This window comes from Mixophyes fleayi, chromosome 12 (assembly GCF_038048845.1).
Source record: "Mixophyes fleayi isolate aMixFle1 chromosome 12, aMixFle1.hap1, whole genome shotgun sequence".
NCBI classification, from domain to species: Eukaryota; Metazoa; Chordata; class Amphibia; order Anura; family Limnodynastidae; genus Mixophyes; species Mixophyes fleayi.
This window is the reverse complement of record NC_134413.1, coordinates 29,405,364-29,425,628: the sequence shown is the minus strand read 5'-3', so window position 1 is coordinate 29,425,628 and position 20,265 is coordinate 29,405,364. Positions and strand designations below refer to the sequence as shown.

Below are 20,265 nucleotides of genomic sequence, written 5' to 3'. Positions count from 1 at the left end.
CACAACTCCACTCCTCAGGACCCCTAACAGTGCAGGCTTTCCAGGTTACAAGGGAAATAATTATACCACCTGTGGATCTGTTAGAATGTGTCAGTCAGTAATGAATACACCTGTGCTTAAGCAAGAAGATATGGAAAACATGCACTGTTAGGGGTCCTGAGGACTGGAGTTGAGAAACACTGCTCTAACACAATACTCTGCATTACAACAACCCCGTTACCAAACTATAACAACACCTACACACCCTTTACAGTCAGGAAATAAAAACAAATTTTAAATGTATGTAAACCTTAAAAAAAAAAAAAAAAAAAAAAAAGGGATTTCCACAAAATCTAATAGTGAAAGAACAGGATAGCTAGTGAAGAATCAAGAGACTTCCAGATGTTAGCTACCACCTAGGGATGTCTCAACCTCCGTCAGAGTCTACCCCAGCTTGCAGCATCCATCATGCCCCTCCATTTCTCTTATTTTCTAAACCTTGTGCAGAATACTATCCACCACCTCACTACAGGGAAGGGTTTTCCCCTAATGGACACTAAATACAGTGCATTCCACATGTAAAATCTAACAACTGCGCTAACTAAAAACGAGTGCTTAACTCAAAATCCCCCCACCTTTTGAGCGCTCCATACACCCAGTCAGGGTAACTAACCCCCGACAGACAGGGAAGGCCTAAGATGTGGAACACTCCCTTGTAAACCTCTATATTAAAAGGACACTGAAGTAAGAAGTCGTCCATTGTCTCCACCTCCCTATAACATTCCTCCCGTGGACAACCACGATCATCGACTCCTCTGTGCTGCAGGTTCCTCTTAACGTAGAGACTCCAGTGAAACGCAAGCAAAGTGAGATCTCTAAACTTTGGAGGAATCTGCATGGAATTCACCAAAGACAAACCCTTCAAGCACATATCACCTGGGCAATCCTTTAGTAACAGGGGCACATCAAAGTGAGTATGCAAAATCCTCCTCTCCAACACCTTCCTAGAGGAGATTTTTGCCTCACTCACTTTGAGCTGCCATTTTCTTGTCACCTTCAAACTCTGAACCACATAGACTAGAAGGTATCCATGCTTTACTCCAAGATTTTTTACGGGGACCCTCATCCAACCATGCGTTGAGAAAGGAGTGCACCCAAAATCGAAAGCCAGCTAACCACCGAGGGGGAGACTCCAAAAAGAGACTCCTGAGAAGAGGTCAGTTATTTGATCTTTCAGTTGTTATGTATGAACAGGTTGATCTTTATCAAGAGGAGTGTGGCATACAAACCGAAGGATGAACATGGTTTGGGAATGGGAAACTCAATGCTGTTTCTTAGTACTGCCTTCTTGAAGCTTCATCTCGGGAGTCTCTTTTTGGAGTTTTGTTTTTTTTTGTTTTGTTTTTTAAGAACTTTATTTATATAACACCAACACATATTTTCGAGAAACAAAGTAAGGACCAAAACAGGCCATAGCAAATTACGATGTATAAATCCAGCAAGGACTGTGCACTTGCCCGAGCCAATACACAGAAAAACATATAAAGAACGGGCAAGTTACACATACATTTAGTTGGACTGAAATGCGCAGAAAATTGTAGTACAATACCTCTAACAGTTGTAGAATATTAGGATGAGGGGCGGAGTGGAGGTAGAAAGGGGAGTGGGGTGGCTATTGGAAAGCACTTGTTTTTTCAGTTTGCGCAGTTGTTAGATTTTACACATGGGGTTAGATTTACTAAAGGGCAGTTTGATTAAACCGCCGGTTTTTGTCTATTTTCCGGAAGTTTCACTAAAGCCCAAACCGCCATTAAAACAGCCAGAATAGCCATTTTTCAAAACCACCACTTTACAAACCGTCATCCCTATTTAACAATGAAAAACAGACAGATTTACTAAGCTGGGGTTTTCAAAACTGCTGCAAAACAGCTATCCAAACAGCCAAAATTAAAGAGTGGGTTGTGAGTGACGAGATTGCTCAAACTTCATGCTTTTTGAGCTATTTTGCCATTCAGAACATAAGAGAAACCACCATTGACATTTAAATTATTTGGGCAATCATTATTTATTGATTAAGGGGCAAAATGATAGCATGATAACATGGGCAGGCTGATGTATAAACTGTTGAACTGTCTCTATTTATGATGTTCATAGCTGCAAGAACATATCTCAGGGATTTTGAAAGACTAAGTTTGCTAAATTTGCTTTTGTTTGACAAACAATGGTGTCTAGGGCAGTGGATCCCAAACATTCTTAGGTCGAGGCACCCTTAGGGCCTCCATAATTTTTTCAAGGCACCCCTAAGCCAAAATAATTACCAAGTAGTCACCCACCTTACTTACCACCAGCCCTGTCCACGGCACCCCAGGGAGGTCGCCGAGACACCCCAGGGAGCCACGGCACCCAGTTTGGGAACCTCTGGTCTAGGGTGATCTCAGCATAGAACTCCATGGGAAAATTTCAGCAAAGAGCAACAGTGGGTGCAGGCACATATACATTCGATGTGCAATGCAAAATAGCAGCACAAACTGATTGAAAAGCTATGTCACGAACAGCCCCTGTAATAGAAAAAAAATGGTCCAACAAGAACTCCATTGAACAGTTGGATTTCAGTCCATAATCTGCTCATCACATCTGGCAATAAATGTTTGTGAGTTCAGTGGTGCAAATGTCACAGGCAAAGGACTACAGAACGGTGGAGGAAGATGAGATCATCAGATAAATTATCCTTCACCATCTTCTTAACAAAATGTGGGGTTAGTCACTCTCCACAGTTTGCTGTGTATCAGCCTGTACTCTTATTTGTGCAACTAAAACACAGCATGTGAGTGAGAACTGTCAGTGTATGATAAGGCTGCATTTTCACACCCAAGAAACCTTGAAAAACAGCCTTGAAACCTCCCAGTTTTCCTCAGTAGGAATCTGTTCATAATACCTCTCCGATATCAGGACATATGAGAAAGAAAAATAAAAAACAAATATTGCATAATACCCTTTATTACTTGAGATATAACAATAGAATATAAAAACTCACAATCAGTGAATAAAAACAAACATCTTACGTAAAATAATCAGGTTTCATTATTAGACAGCAGTCATTTTCCCCTACCAGAAACACAGAAAGAGTGAACTATGCACTAGATGTTGAGAGTTCTGGGTTAGAATCATCCTCCCCACCAATCTCTTGAGATGATAGGCCCTTGTGACTGGGAAACCAAACTGCCACTCACCAACGCCTTTTGACTTTTGACTTATGTGTTAAGTGCTGTGTCTGTCTTTTAAAGTGGTACACAGCCAATCATAGATCCCGTTTCTATGGTGATGCTAGTACACAGCGTCTTATTCCATCCCAGAATGCTTCATATAGTCCCAGGGATAAAAACCAGGCTTGGTTATGCATGGTGTAGACTAATACGGAAGACTTCAGTATTGTTTGCGTGTCACTATTTCAAAACTAGGCTTTATTCCCAACATAAATATTATGCCTGTCACTCCTCTGGTTTAATTTAAATAACTCTTCCATAAAATACAGAAGTAGAATGAAAAGTACTAAGATGTCTTTTATATTGTCCATTAAATGAAATTCTCCAATTTGGCAATCACATAGAAACCAAAAAAGACAGATAAAAATATGTGAATGGGGCAGCACGGTGGCGTAGTGGTTAGAACTTCTGCCTCACAGCACTGAGATCATGAGTTCAATTCCCGACCATGGCCTTATCTGTGTGGAGTTTGTATGTTCTCCCCGTGTTTGCGTGGGTTTCCTCCCACATTCCAAAAACATACATAGTCTCTCTCTCTGTCTCTGTCTGTCTGTGTGTGTGTCAGTGTGTGTATATATTAGGGAATTTAGACTGTAAGCTCCAATGGGGCAGGGACTGATGTGAATGAGTTCTCTGTACAGCGCTGTGGAATCAGTGGCGCTATATAAATAAATGGTGATGATGATGATGAATACTACTTTTAAAACATTCCTTAAGCAATGTGACAAAAAATATATGCAAATGTACACAAATAAAAAAGTAAACAGTATAAAATGCAAAATGAATTAAGAAACGACTTCAAATCAAAATCTGCATTAAGACCTCTTGGTGCAAGAGTTTTGAGTCTAAAATCTAACGCATCTCTGTCTGAGCTAGTCTGACACTTCTGTCACGCTTTCTCCAATGATCATCTATGTGTTGTCAAAGTATGATTATTTGCATATATATATATATATATCAATGAGTTGATCCATTTCTTTAGAATTCCTGTCTGTATGATCTTTCAGAACTTTTTTTGTATGTACTACCTTCTTTAAGTTGTTTAAAGATTTCTGCTTCATATTTATTTTGATCCATCACAACAACCCCTACACTTCTGGTTTAATTATAACGGTTGGATCATTTTGCAGGCTTTTTAGGGCATCCCTTTCCTTTTTAATTAAATTACTACCTCTATTTTTTGAGATCTAGATTCTCCAGCTCATCAATAATTTTCTTACTAAAACTATCTATCAAACATCATTTGACATGGGTGGGATAAAAACTTGATTTCTTTCTAAATTTGTAGAGCAAATTATCCTCTGTGGATTTGTTCTTATAGACGTCTTTATTTTTCAAAATAAAAAAAACCTTTTATAGTCAACTTCCAAATTAATATCTGTACATCTACAAAAAGATTAAATTGATTGAGTTGATTACGTTTGGGGCTGTTCTTTTCACTCTTTCTGTAGGGGAAATTGCCTGCTGTTTATTGAGACCTGATTATTTTACATAAGATATTTGTTTTTATTCACTGAATGTGAGTTTTCTTTTGTTTGTTTTTTTAACAGTAAGATTTTTTTTTTATTTTTTTTTTTCAAGGTGATAACAAAAACAGAAAACAAATAAATGAACAAGAAAGTAAGGGAGACAACAACTGGGGGAAATTAATCACACGTTACCATATCAGTACATCAGAAAATACAGATGGAAGATGCAAGACCAATACAAAAACTCAATAGAGCATTTACAGAGAAGAGGAGGAAAGTGGCGGGGTTAAGTGTTCAGTATAATTTTTGCTCCAATCAAGTTATTTAATTAGTGGAGATGAAGCAGAAAATGTGTATTGAAAAACCTATGGATTCCATGTCATAAATTTGTTGAATCTTGGTAATTATTACAGAAATAGGCGGACAAGTCAGAGGCTCTAGTAGCGATAAGGATATGTTCCACGACATAGCTATTTAGATGTTGGAGCTGCGGGTGTGTGTGTGTGGGGGGGGGGGGGTAATAATATAAAAGAGCTACCCCTGAGAAGGATTTCAATTACACATTTACTACAGGGTTAATTAAATCAAAGATTTCAGACCAAAGGGTTTGAATCTGTGGACAGTTTCAGAAAATATGAAGCAGGGTCCCAACCTCGTCACAACTCCTCCAAAAATATTTAGAAACATTAGGCAGGAATTTATTTAACTTATCAGGTGTCAAATACATTTTATGAATAAGTTTATCTAACATTTCCGTATAATTGATGCATTTGAACATTTTAAAAACATTTTGAAAAATAGTATCCTATTGCTCCTCCGTCAAGGATAGCTGTAGTTTCCCACTGGAGTTGAATGGTCACTTTATGGGCACCGTTTCTATGGATAATGAGATGAGTTGTGAAGCCCCATCGATATTGAATGTTTGCAGCCCTCAGAGCCATAGTGATAGGACAAAAGAGTCTATGCTTCACCAGAGTGGCTGGGGATATATAGAAAAAAGTTGAAGATCTCCCAGAAGTACAAAGTTTGAGGCTGAGGGTAGCACAGCTGTGATTATTTATGAAAGAAAATGGAGTTGTGGGAAGAGTGTCTGGGGGAGAAGACTGAAGCCAGTTTAGATTTGGGTAAACAATGAATCCTGTCGGTGATGAGATCCGTGGGTGAGGCAAAGGGAAGACGTTTGCTAAAGAATGAGGTCATATAAGTCCGCATTAGAGACAGTCAGGGATACTTCTAATCTTGATATTGTTGCGTCTGTATCTGTCTTCCAGATCTATGTCTCTCTAATAGTTGCAGCTTCTTCTTGGATCTATTCATTGCTACGAGTCGTGGGGGTGCCCGAGCTGCCGCGGCTTATTTTTTATGCTCTGGCCGTCGCTATGACGACCTGGATGTCACTTCCCCCTTCTCTAATTGGCGCTGCGTCTCGAGAAATATGGGCAGCTGAACGAGTGCACATTAAGTGTATATTAATTAGTAGCCTCCTGGGGGGTAATTATACACACTGGACACTGGCCTCTCATTGGTCAGTTTGAGTATTTAAGACAGGGAGGGCATAGCCTTTCTGCCCGTTATAGATTCTGTCTATTGCTGACCTGCTCTGTTACTGTGTTCTGTGGATACTCTGCAGTACCTTTGACTCGTATTTGGATTGCCGACCTTTGGACCTGTTCTTCTAATATTCCTGCTTGCTGCTAGCTCTGACCCATTTGTTCCTCCCTGATCATTCTGTCTGCTACGGACACCTGACCTCGGCCTGCTTTTGACCACCTGCTCCATCTTTCGCTACCGCCTCCTATCTTCCAGCTGCAGTCTTGTACATAAGCTTTCAACATGCAAGAGTTAAGTCCTGGGGGCATCCACGTACCAGTGAGCGCAACAAGCTCTGCGAAAAAAGCAGCCGCTATAGGCAAAGACCTCTATCATCTGTTCTGCAAGCTTATGTCAATAATCGCTAGCCATAACAGTCATGAGCAGAGATTAAATTGTTGTGTGAAGAGACAAGTTCTTCCATCTTAGTTACAGTGGGATCCGTGCGAGCACCCAATTCCACCATTTGCGATTTTATTTCCTTAACTGTCTCCTAAATTCAGATGTAATATCAGCTTTTATTGAATTTAAGAGGAACTGAATTGACCGTAGGGTGACAAGACCATCCATTTCTGGGGAAGAGGTGGCATCCAAAGGAGGCGGCAAATGTAGATGTGTCATAGAAGAGGTAGAATTCTCCGCCTGTCGAGGTGATTTAGAGGCAGTCTGCGCTTGATTGGAATCTGATGTAGAAGAAGCAGCCGCAGCTCCTAAAAAGTGATCTGGAGGTGCTAGTTTTGTCGACAGCTTTAGCTTTTTGGTCCCATAATAGTATGAGGCAGATGCCTGAAGTAGTGGATAAAATAATGGGGTTGGTTAATGTGTGAACTGTCCTCAATACTTTCAGCACAGAAGGTGTTACATACAACGTTACAACATGGTTGTCAGAGGCAGGGCCAGGGAAAAAATCAGTTTTACATTTGCAATCAATAATCACATATTAATGTAGGAGTACAAAAGACCACCTCTAGTTTGCTGCAGGAACAGAGGGAACAAAGCAGAAGCAGCTAGATATTGATCACGTTCCGCTTAGTAGACAATGGGCGGTGTAGTTGTACAATAAAGGAGTGGAAGAGGAGGATAACAGAGAGTTTTCTTTTGATCCTGAGATTGCAGGTCTTGTAATTAAACTTATCAGGGAAGATCTTAACATGTTAGGTTTGAAGACTGAAAATGAATACCCCTTTCATACAGCATGAAAACTCTGGGTTTTTGCCGGGGCAAGCCCAGACGACCTGGGTTTAGGCGCAGTATGAATGGTGTCAGTGAAAAATTCCAGGTCTGAAAACCCGGGATCTAGACACGGGACTTTTGGTGGGGTAATTCCCGTGTCGGCCCTGGTTAGCCTACAGTATGAATGGTACGACCCGGGTTTTTCAACCCGGGTCTCACAGAAAGAAGCTGATTGGTTGTTTGGGATGCTTGAGGATGATGTCATCCATCGTTATGCTGCTGCAGAAGAGTCTAGAACAGGGGTAGGCAACCTGCGGCTCTCCAGGTGTTGTGAAACTACAAATCCCAGCATGCCTTGCCATCTATCTGCTGGTTAGCTACTAGCAAAGCATGCTGGGACTTGTATTTTCACAACACCTGGAGAGCCGCAGGTTACCTACCCCTGGTCTAGAAGGAGAAGCAGAAGCATTGAGAGAATGTCACATTGGATGGAGGAAGAGGTTAGAGAGTTGCTAAATATCAGAGGGGAGGAAGAGATAAAAAAAACAAATTACAGGGACTGTAAAGGATGCAACTGTTTATTCAAATATTGCAAAACTCATGACACAACGTGGAATAAAGCGCAGCCAGCAACAGGTTGTAAACAAATTAAAACCCCTTCGTAAACAATATGCAAAAGTCCTATGATAACAACCGTCAGAAAAGCGGTGCTGCAAGAATGGAATGGCCGTTTTACGAACAATGCAACATGGTGTTCGGAAATTGAGCACTTTAAATCCCATTGCACTATCTTCATCAAGTTGCCGGGATGTTTCTACTCCACAAGAAAAGAAATCAGTTTAGCCAGCCCGCAATGGTGACTAGCGACGAGTCAGTAGAGGAACATGCTGTTTTGGAGTGGTCCAGCAGTGCAGAAGACACAATCTGTCCGCAGATGAATTTCAAGATTCGCAACCTTTAGCATCAGCACAGCCTGCAGTAGATACGCAGTCCATGCAAGAGACACAACTGTTGTCAGAGAACCAACGTTTGCAATCACCGCAGAATACAACGTTACGTTCAAACAGTAAGTTTCTTAATTTGTAAATGTAATGAAATAAATTAAATGAATGAAAGTGTAACATAAATAAACTAGGCACAACTACAACTATAAAACTACACAACTAGATCTATACAACAACTACATGTTCAGAACAACTATATCTACAAAACTACATCCACAAGCCTACAACTTCATCTACAAAACTACAACTACTAGACTCCTAAATTAAACATACAAACATATTAAAACATGAACGCGTATATGTTGCAGCGAGAAGCTATTGCGCAGGAGGGAGGAGGCCTCAGGCACATATCTGCTTACAACACTGCTATTTACTTTTGCAGCAATATTCTGTCATCCTCAGTGGTCCTAATGTTTTTCCTTTCTTTTTCCCATTTCTAGTTTACAATGTTCCTAAAAAAAGGAAGAGACCAAATAAGATGGAAATAGTTACCAAAACCATGACCACAGTGATGTTAGTCCACCTAAAGGAAATGGACACGGCTATGGCTTCCCAAGAGGATGTGTGTCTCCAAAGATTCATCGACAATGAGCGCGAGCGCCAGGAATCCTTTATAACCCAAAGCAGGGCTATGCCAGAGCGCATTCTCTGTGAGAACCGTGAATGTATGATGGGTTACCTGGATCGACCCCTGCCAAGAATGCAGGGACATGCACAACCGCCATACCATGTAGAGGCTCCTTACCCCGTGTATAACAGAGGCCAACAAATGTTCCCCCCTAACTCAGGTACTCCAATAAACACCACACATCATCAAACACAAATGGCTACACATAACCTTGACTACCCACCTACTACCCATAATCAAGAATATCCAACTACTATCCATAACCCTGAGTACACAGCATGTCAACCAAATCAAGACTACCCTTATTACCGACAGTTGTAGGTAATAAAATAATGTGGACAATTAAAATTTTGTTATTGTCTGAGTGTACGGCAACAATATGTATATTGTTAAAGTTAAAAAAGTGTAGACTTGCACTACTGTTTGCGGACATGAGTGCGTACATTTATGGGTTTTTTACTATTGTTATATTTTTGCAAATCAGCACTTTATATAGGTACATATGAGGAAATATGTACCATTTAACAAAGAAAAAATCATTTTTAATAAAAATATTTTCTTTACTTATCCCTTGTCTGCTCTACTCAATAATGGAGGACAGATTGGCAGTGATGGTGGTACGAATGAGTTCTGCAGAGGTGTTTCTGCATTCTAGCTCATAACTCGTTTGGGCATATTCAATTGTTTAGTTTCCCTGCTGCGTAAAAAGTATTAACGGTAATACTAAGCCGGATTTCAGCTGCACTAGAGCTGCGAGCTGAAATCCAGCGTGAAAAGTACCGTAATAATGGTATTTACTCGCACTATTACCATAATGACGGTAATAGTGCCGCGCCGCGTTACTTCAGGCAGTAACGCCAACAATTGAATGTGCCCCGTTGAATCCACAGAAAACACTGACAGTTCAGAGTCCTGTACATTCCACTCTGGTAGAAACTGCTCTTTTTGTATTTCACAAATATTGTGTAAAATACAGCGAGCAGCAACTACATGGGGCATAAGTTTGGTGTCAATGTCATTGCGCTTCAATAAAGACCACCAACGTCCTTTCAAGCGTCCAATGGCATTTTCTACCACCATCTGTGCTGAGCTGAGGGTATGGGTGAAGCAAATTTGTTCCACAAACAGTTGATGTTGCTGTGTGAAGCCCTTCATCAACCATCGCCGCAAAGGGTAAGCTGCATCCCCAAAGACGTGTACTGGGATCTCCACACCATTCACAAACTTTTGATTTCTGTAAAGAAATGTAACACATTAAATTTAATTTGTGCTTTACAGAGAATATTGGAACACTTAAAAGAATCAGTACACCTATTAATCTTTCAATCTGTAATGTCTAGCTCCAAATAAAAAAAAACATGAACAAGCTACCCAAATGTTGGTTACAGAACAAAATACACCTGCTGGTATATGTTTTCAGTGTATTTTAAAAGCGGAACATCTAGAGAGGAACAGGTGCAGTAGATAAATACCAAAAAATACATGAATGTATTATCTAGCTGATGAAAACATCATCCAACAAAATATAGATATTTACCTCTCTAGGGAACAACCAGCCATCTTGTCTGTACTCTGCAATCTGGTACAGATCAGAATTGGCCAGAACTCTGGCATCATGGGAACGTCCAGGCCAGCCAATAAATTCATCTGTGAAACTGAAAATAAAATATATTTACCTTTGTTTTACAATACACATCACATTAAACTAAAAAATGATGCTTACCAATAGTTGTGGTCAACTACAGCCTGCAGAATGATGGAATGCCAGCCTTTGCGGTTGTAGTAATCCGTAGGGTTGTCTGTGGGGGCAATGATAGGGATGTGTGTCCTGTCAATTGCTCCAACACACTGTGGATATCCACGTTGCAGGAATCCAGTGATGGTGTCACCCAGTCGCTGTCCGTCAGGTAAGGAGATGATGCGATGGTAAAGGGCTTCCAGCAATGCCTTTGTGACTTCATGCACTAGAGTGCAAACCGTGGATCAGAGCCGTAACTTAGAATTCTAGCACCTGGGGCGAGAAAGACAAATGCCGCCCCCCTAGCACTCAATTTCAACCAAATGAACCTAAAATATTCCTAAATTGCGCCCCCCTTCAGTGTTGTGCCCTGGGCGATCGCCCCTGTCGCACAGCCCTAGTTACGGCCCTGCCGTGGATATCCCCACTCCAAACAAGCAAGAGATTGTGCGGTATTCGCCAGGGGTAGCATTCCACCACAACACAATTGCTAGCCTCCTACTTGGTGCAATGGGTTTTCTGAAGTTTGTTGACTGTTTAGAAAAGTGCTGGGGTGATGAGGTCCAGCACATAGTGAAATGTCCCATATGACATACGAAAGTGTGCCATCCACTGCTGGTCCTCAAAAGATTCCACAGTAGACCAGAAAGCTTCTCCGTGGCTGCGTTCTCTGGCACACATTGTTTGGTCAGTCGCAGCACTGAATCTCAATATGGAGGAAATACTGGCCCTGAGAAAAGCTCTGCTCCTGTGCATATACAGACGCCGGGTATTCTCCCTCTGTGACAGAAATTGCTCCTTTCTCCTCCTGAAATGACACTGTGCAATGTAGCACAGTGTTAGCAGCCGCATCAAGCTCTCATTTGTTGTATAAAACAGCAAATAAACAATAAAACAGGAACTCTGGACTACACAATAGTGACTCATCGGCCATGATTAAAGCAATGCTGTAAACAGTCACCACCCACTTTGACCTCATCTTTGTGTGCAAGAAAACTAGTCCCCTTTAAATGACCTCAATATTTTTCAGCCAATGAAAGCTCCTCTTGTGATGACTCACACTTATTGCCAGGACAGACCCGTGTTCAGTATGAATGGGGTCAATACGAGAAATTCCTGGGTCCAAGGTGCAGTGTGAATGGGGTCTCTGAGCTGGGACGCTCTGTGCCTCGGCAAAAACTTAAGTTTGAAAAACCCGGGAAATTGCAGGGGCGGCAGTATGATACCGGTATAAGTGACCTGGATATGGTCAGGTCCAAGAAGTAATAATGTTTTTCCGTTTCATAAGAGGTGAAAAAATGAATTCTAAACGGCAAAAAAAAAACAAAGACTTCCTTGTCAGCAGTTAGGAGTCTTTTTTTTTCCAGAACATATACTTTTAGAGAAGACGATACAAAAGATGTAGCTCTGTCCAGGGGTGGGCTGGCCCGGGGGGCAAGGGGGCAACGCTGGGTCAGACGGCTATTAGGGCCGGGGGGTAGGCCGGCCGCCCCCCCGGATGCAAAAAACACAGTTTTCCCCCAGCGGCCGCATCTGATGACATCAGATGCAGCAGTGTCAGCACACAGGCGGCCGCATCACATGACAGGGGATGCGGCCGCGTCATCAATGATGCGGCCGCCTGTGTGCCCCCCGGCCATCTCTCTCCCAGCCCGCGCCGTAGACAATACAGTAGTTTTGCTTAAGAAAACTTACCAATCGAATATGCAATAGTTTTAGAGGCCCAATAGATAAGATGGATTTTAAAAATAAAACTCTGTTGCTAGGTGCCTTCTGTAAATCCTGTTTCTTGACATTGTGGAGCAAGCTCTCTCAAGTCAGGAGTTAGGAGAGAGAAGATAAGAGGTATGGCAGAACAAAATCTATACCAGTGTCAGCAATGAAAGCCCTCTCTGCGGCAGAGGGCATGAGATGCTGCATTCAAGAATGTGTAAAGTATAATGTCCTTCCAAGGGAAAGTTCCTTATGGTAAATAATTAAATGATTTATCAATCAGATCCTCCCTCAGTTTTAAAGACCCAGCAGAGTCCATTTATTTTCCACAATCTCAGAGAGGAGACACATACAGAGGAAGATAATTCCAGGGGTGACTATAAAGCTTTTAGACCCGGAAAATAAAATCCTTTAAATGACCTTCCTAGAGAGGAGGAAAAGCAGTCCTTTTGACCACCAACAGGAAGTGGGAGCCAGATAGAATGTAGTTTGTGTACATTTACGAGGCTCCGTTTTTGATCAATGGATCCTAGGTGTTATATGCAAAAAAAAAAAAAAAAAAAAAAAAAAGACAAGCTGAAATTTGTGGAAAAGCCCAGAGAGCATTATTTTGTGGCCGTTAAGATCTATGGAGAAAAGAATGATGGTTAAGGTCTATATTAAAAGCTTTTTGAGTAAAATGCGATTGTTCCAGTTCCCAAAGCGGAACAAAAATTGAGAATGTATTTGTTTCTTTTCCTAGCAAACAAATTGACAGGACACTGGAAGACTGTTTTAGATTTGTGTTGTGTCACCTATTTTCTTACTGTGGAAAAAGTTCAAAGATTGAAGCCATAGTAACCATTATGTCTGTGATCCAGTCTGGGGTTTGGTTACTCTCCATAGACTTCAACGGCACCTATCTGCATATCCGTATAACAGTGGCGCATTAATGTTATTTTACGATTTGCAGTAGGGGAACAACACTACCAGTATCTCCAATATATTTACAGAAGTGGTAGTAGTTCTTGTGACAGAGATGAGGAAGATGGTTTGCTCGGAATCCAGCAGCTCTTTCAGAACATTATGAAAAAAGAAAGTCAACTGCAGCAGCTGGTATATCCTGGGGCATTCTTTGACATGACAAAGCGTTCGTATCTTTACCAGTGCTATCAGCACGGGGCTGGTTAAACCTCGGGTGGGGGGTATACGCTTTTTATCCCCCTGATTTTGCTAGTACCAGCCTACGCTGGAAGCACCAGGGTTTGTGAAGCTGTTTGGCAGGGGGAGGGGGGCATGACGTTTTTATTTTACATGTATTGCTGGTTTTTTTTGTTTATTATTGTTAATGTCGACATTTTGAATACGTACACACTATGTATGTCCATAGTATGATGTAGAAATCTTGACTACATTCCTCAGTAACGGTGTGTGGGGGATATATGTAATCTGCATCTGTCAACTGACACCCACTATTTGTTCGTAACACTTTATCATAGCCTCTTCCAATTTATTCATAAGCATTGGAAGAGGCTATGATAAAGTGTCAGTACCTGGACAGTTGCTGCATTCAGCTAAATGGAACTCTGGAGTACACATTTTTTGCTATGCAAACTTTATAATTACTCAGATTTGATCGGTCATACAATATAATGTCATAAGTTTAACTCCACATATTAATTTAACATTCTGATGAGTGGTATACACACACAAAATAGAATATGTACCGCTTCAACCTGCTAATTCACAGTACATTAAGTATATTGTCGGTACACACATGAAAATTTTGTACTGTTGAAATAAACAAAAAAAAAAATACTAAAAATTATAAAATCCTGTTGAGATCCAAACAAATTGGTATGGACAATCTTAATACAAACATTGAGGAATAAACAGGTTCCTTTCAGTTTTTAAAAATAAATATTAAGCCAGTTTTTCAAACTTTTGAGTCCATGACCCAGAAATATTAAGTCCCTCAAACTGAATTTATTAACTTCTGAGCATTTTTTGCTTTCTTAACATATCTTAAACCTGGCCAGAGCAAATTAGGTTTCCTTTCCCAACTCCATGGCAGCCCTTACAATGGGTTAATACCCTGATCAGCTTAGTGTGTGGACAGGAAGATTTTGCCCCACCTGGACCCTATATAAGGCAGCTCTTCCTCTTCCTCAGTGTCTTTTCTTCCTGTCTCAGCATGTGTATGACAGGGTAGTGCAGAGTAACATTTTTTGTATTGTTATTTTATTCTAGAGGGCTTACCTGAGATTTTTGGGCTTTCCTCAGGCTGGCTGTGTGCAGTTCAGCAGGGTTAAGCAGGACTAGGCCATTTTTCCCTTCAGTGTGGGCTGTTTGGAGTCTAAGGTATGCCTATGGATGTGCACGGAGGACGTGCATGCGCAGTACGGATCGCTGGCCAACACTGATTTCTGTTTACCAGATCACCTGTGAGGAGGAAGACCGGTAGAAATCGTTACCCTGCTATGCACACACTTTGATGTCAGGGCAGGAACCTTTCTTAAGCAACTGACGCCCATTATATGAGGCTCATTTTTGGCTATAGTTGGATGCATGCTGCAGGACATAGCAGCTTTCTGGATACAGTGCACTACGGACCAGGAGCCCGACCCCAAAACAAGCTGAATGACACCCCAAGGTAGGCCCTTAGAAATGGGTGTTTTTGTACTTTAGAATAGCTTATTTAGTACCTTTTTATTCTATTGTTTACTGTACCTCTCTGGAGCTTGTGCAGGGAAAAATGAAATGTAAAGTTAAATTAAGAATCGGGTGTGTGCAGCATGTGATGGGCGATTGCCAAAAGATAGCATTGATCCGTTATGTGTGTTATGTACCCCTGAAACTATAGAAGAGCCTACGTCCATGGGCGGCAGACCACCAATCCAAAAGCCGTCTGACAACGCTTCCATATGAAGGTAGTTTCTTGTTTAGGGAGAAACTGGATAATCTGATGCAGAAGCTAGCAAGTGGTAGTGCTAATCGTCTACCACAAAACAGTAGGATGAGACGATTCCTCGCTTATTCTCCAAGACAACAGTTTAAAGAAGCCCGTGCCTATAGGCCTGGGAGACAGTACTCCAGACATCAAGATAATATGGCAAGACAGTCCTTTTGGCCCTTCAGGTCAAAAATGGGGGAACAAGGACAGCAAAGAACCCGATGACTATTTGCAGATCTGGTCTCCACTATGTTTAGTGGGCGGCAGGATATCACGCTTTGCAGAAATTTGGAATCAGACCACATTAGACAAATGGGTCCAGGAGATAGTCACCAGGGGATATGCAATAGAATTTCATACCTGGCCAAAAGGAAACAGATTTGTTCAGTCAAGAAGTCCAACGTTCATTTTAGAACAGTAAGCATTGGAGGAAAGCCTAAAAGGCCTGGTGGAAACAGAGGCTATTGTGGCGGTGCAGGCAAATCAGGAAAACATGGGGTTCTATTTCAAGCTCTTACTCGTCCAGAAAGCATCAGGTGCCTTCAGAATGGTACTAGATTTACAAGCCCTGAATTGCTATGTGCAAGCAAAACACTTTCAAATGGAGTCTATCAACTTAATTCTCAAGGCAGTAGAAACAGGAGCTTCTGACGGCGATAGACTTAAAATTTAAAGGATGCATAATTTCATATCCCAATCACGATTCATCACCAGCAATTCCTGAGGTTCTGCATTCAAGGACGCCACTTCCAATTTATTTGCCTTCCGTTTGGCCTTTCCACATCTCCAAGAACATTTACCAAAGTTCTTATAGTTCTCATAGCGGCACTCAGGGAGAGAGGTAGCTTTGTGGCCGTATCTGGACAATATCCTGATTTCAGCAAAGTCAGAGGAAGCGGCCCTACAGGTTACATCCCAGATAATCTAGTTCCTACAACAGCATGGTTGGTTAATCAATGTAGCAAAAAGCCACCTGATACCTTCGCAACAGCTAGTGTTTCTAGGAGTGCAAATAAATACAAGAACGGATAAGGCCTGTCTCTCTCAGGAAAGGTTGGACAAAATCCATTCGCTGGCACATCAAGTCCAGATTCAACATCGAATTTCAGCATGAATGTGTCTTCGCCTTCTAGGAATGTTTTCCTCAACAATAGGAATCCTTCCATTGGCAAGGTGGTATATGAGAGATCATCAATCAAGCCTCTTTGCAGAATGGGATCATACAGTGGGGTTTCTAGATTCCAAAATCAACCTCTCAAGGTTGGCAAGACAGTCCCTGGATTGGTGGCAGCTCTGAAGCTTGAGAAAGCAAGGGGTGTCTCTCTCGATACCAGACTGGTGTGTTCTTACCACAGACACCAGTTCAATAGGCTGGGGTGCTCACATGCAAGGTATGGACATGTAGGGCACATGGCAAGACGAAGAGACTTCTTCAAGGGAACACCTTGGAGATGAAAGCAGTCTGGCGTGCAGTCCAGTACTTCATGTCCTATCTACGAGCCAAACATCTGCGAGTATTCTCTGACAACAGGACTGTAGTAGCCTTTATGAACAAAAGGGTGGTACCAAGAGCAGAGCAATGCTGGCTGAAATAACTACACTGATGGCATGGGCAGAGACGAACCTGAAATCTCTCAGCCCCTCACGTGGCAGGCAAGGACAACGTGGTGGCGGACTATTTAAGCAGACACCAAGTCCATCCAGGAGAATGGGCGTTGAACGAAGAGGTCTTTTAGCTTATACGGCACAAGTTTGGAACGCCAGAAATAGATCTGATGGCCACAGGGAACAATTCCAAGGTACCCCTCTTCTACTCCCGTCACAGAGACAACAAGGCACTAGGGATATATGCCCTGTCAATGCAGTGGAACTTCAAGCTGGGGTACATGTTTCCTCCCTTTCCAGTTATCCCTCAGGTACTCAGAAAAATAAGGAAGGAAAAGATGGAAGTGATAACAGTCCTCCCGGCGTGGCCGCGCCGCGCCGCCCTTGGTTCGCGGTAGCACGGAGGATTCTGTTGGAACATCCATGGCCGTTGCCGGTCAGACCAGACCTCATACATCAGAGTCCGGTGCTGCATCCAAATCTGGACTCCCTTGGTTTGATGGTGTGGAGACTGAGTGGCAACTATTGAGATCCAAAGGTGTTTCAGACAAGGTAATAGCCATTCTGATTCTGGCAAGGAAAAATAATTCCTCTATAATTTATTACAGATTTTGGAGAAAATTAATTTGTTGGGCGGGGAACATGGCGAAGGATCCCATGTCTGCCAGTTTTCCAGATGTATTTGAGTTTCTTAAAGATGGTTTCGTTAAAGGACTAGCACCGTCCACATTAAAGGTGCAAATATCTGCTCTTAACATCCTTCTTGATACCAAACTGTCATCTCAGGATCTCGTCTTCCAATTCTTTCAAGCACTGAAGAGGTTACGACCAAGAGTGAAACCATTCTTACCTCCTTGGGACCCAATATTGTCCTGGATGCCTTAACCACTGACCCCTTCGAACCATTGCAGGATATTTCTCTTAAACGGCTCACTATGAAAGTGCTCTTTCTAGTGGCAATCACTTCGGTTCATCGGATAGGGGACATACATGTATTATGGTGAGAAGAACCCCTCCAAAAGATTTATGAAGCTTAAGTGATTTTGAGGATGAATCCAGAGCATCTACCCAAGGCTGTCTCTTCCTTCCACATCAATCAAGGATTGGTACTACCTTCTCTCTACCCTCATCCCACTAATAGTGAGGCGAGACATCTCCATACTCTAGATGTGGTGAGAACTATATCTACTTACATTGTCAAGATGGAAAATCTTCGGAAGACAAAGCAACTATTTGGACTTCCTAAAGGTCCTCACAAAGGACATGCCCCATCTAAACCCATACTGTCTAAGTGGATTAGAGAAGTGATTGCACAGGCCTACAGGGGGAAAGGGCGTGAAGCACCTAAAATATTGAGGGCTCATTCAACTAAGGTGGTAGCGACTTCCTGGGCACATAGAACCCAGGCATCGGCGACCGACATCTGTAAGGCAGCCGGATGGTCGTCGATGCACACCTTTTCTAAGCATTATCTGCTTGACGTTCCAGCCTCTACGGAGACACAGTTTGGGAAAAAGTTTCTCCAGCAAACGGTGTAAATAAGTTTTTGTTTGACTGCATTAAGGTGTTGATTTTTATTGCCCTCTCGACTATTGTACTGCTTTGGTATATCCCATTGTTAGGGCTGCCATGGAGTTGGGAAAGGTAAATTGAGAATTATACTTACAGTTAATTTCCTTTCCTTGACATACTCCATGGCAGCCCTATATTTTTCCACCCTTGTTCTAATAATTATGTTATAGGATAGCTTGGGAAGCTACAAAAGACACTGAGGAAGAGGAGGAGCTGCCTTATATAGGGTCCAGGTGGGGCAAGTTCTTCCTGTCTACACTAAGCTGATCAGGGTATTAACCCATTGTAAGGGCTGCCATGGAGTATGTAACGGAAAGGAAATTAACGGTGAGTATAATTCGCAATTTTTTGTAATCTCACACATGTCAAAATTTGTGGATTTTTGACATTTCAAACCCTTACAAATGAAGTACATGAGATAACACAAACAGTAGAGGTGACAAATCTGTTCAGCTTAGTGTTGCAGTACACTAACAGGACAGCAAGCTGTAGAGGAGTGAAAGAGCATGGTGGACATATTTCATTTAAACACTTTTGTTTTCAATTTCTACTATGTTGTATAACAAAAGGTTGTATATTACAGATATGATTATAAATAAACTTGAAATAAATATCTTTGATTCCATTTGGGAGACACTGCTAATCTTGGATTATAGAGTGTGCGCGTGTAGGAGTAAGCACAAATTCATAACAGTAAAATGGTCTGAAATTAAAGTTTCTCCCCTATATACCCCTCCACAAATAGCACCTCCATTTTTTTTTTATTTAGTGCCCATGAAGTAAAGCAACCTAGCTCATCCCCTACTATGCCCCTCCCACTAGGAGCCATCCTCAGTTTTTATAGAAGTTCAAAAGAAAGGGTCTAAAAATGTGGAACAAGGAACACCAAAAATGTAAACATCCCGTGAGAGCAAAGGGAGGGAGCGCAGTGTCCCCCCCAATACTTAGAAATGGATTTGACAATGAGTAAAATGAGCTGCACATAAAATCTTGCACCCAGATAAAATATACCCTCGAGATGCAAAGCCCTGCAACCTGTAGAATTTATAAAAAAAAATAATAAAAAAATAAGGTGTGGACAGATTACCATGTAGCGGCCGGGCACAACTGAACGGCCAAGGCACCATGACGTGCTGTGAAAGAAGCACCAACTGTCCTGAATGAATGGGCCTTCAAGCTAAGCGGCAGTCTAGCGAGTAATAGATTGCTTAGACGCTTGTCAACCACACTTGTGTGCATCATACAGAAGGAAAAGTACATTAATCTTACAAACTTAAGCAGTATGGTCCACATAGCACTTGACGGTCCAAACCACATCCAGAGATTCTGGCCAGACCCCACCACCACCACCACCACCCACACACACTGTAGATCACTCAGAGTTCTAGTAGATAGATGGGCATGGTGAGACCAGAGGCATTGTGACCATGCCCCAACCATCCTGACTGACTGGCATCTGTGGTAACTATAGTCCATTGCCACATTGGGAAGGACTGACCGTTGAAAAGATATGGCCTGGTTAACCACTTGAGACAGATGCGTGGTTGTGGAGAGCACGATTATGTGCCTGTCCGGATGGATTTGGACCATTTCCTGAGA

At 41.9% G+C, this 20,265-nt stretch overlaps 1 long non-coding RNA gene across 2 annotated transcripts; it reads left to right on the top strand.

Annotated features, from left to right (window-relative positions):
- Nucleotides 1–4,826: 4,826 nt before the first annotated feature.
- On the top strand, nucleotides 4,827–9,672 carry LOC142108485 (uncharacterized). Of its 2 annotated transcripts, none has more exons than XR_012680161.1 (2): nucleotides 4,827–4,996; nucleotides 8,919–9,672. It is a non-coding gene; the product is annotated as an uncharacterized LOC142108485 (long non-coding RNA). The 2 variants fall into 2 exon arrangements; XR_012680162.1 differs by having other exon boundaries at nucleotides 4,827–5,111.
- Nucleotides 9,673–20,265: the final 10,593 nt, after the last annotated feature.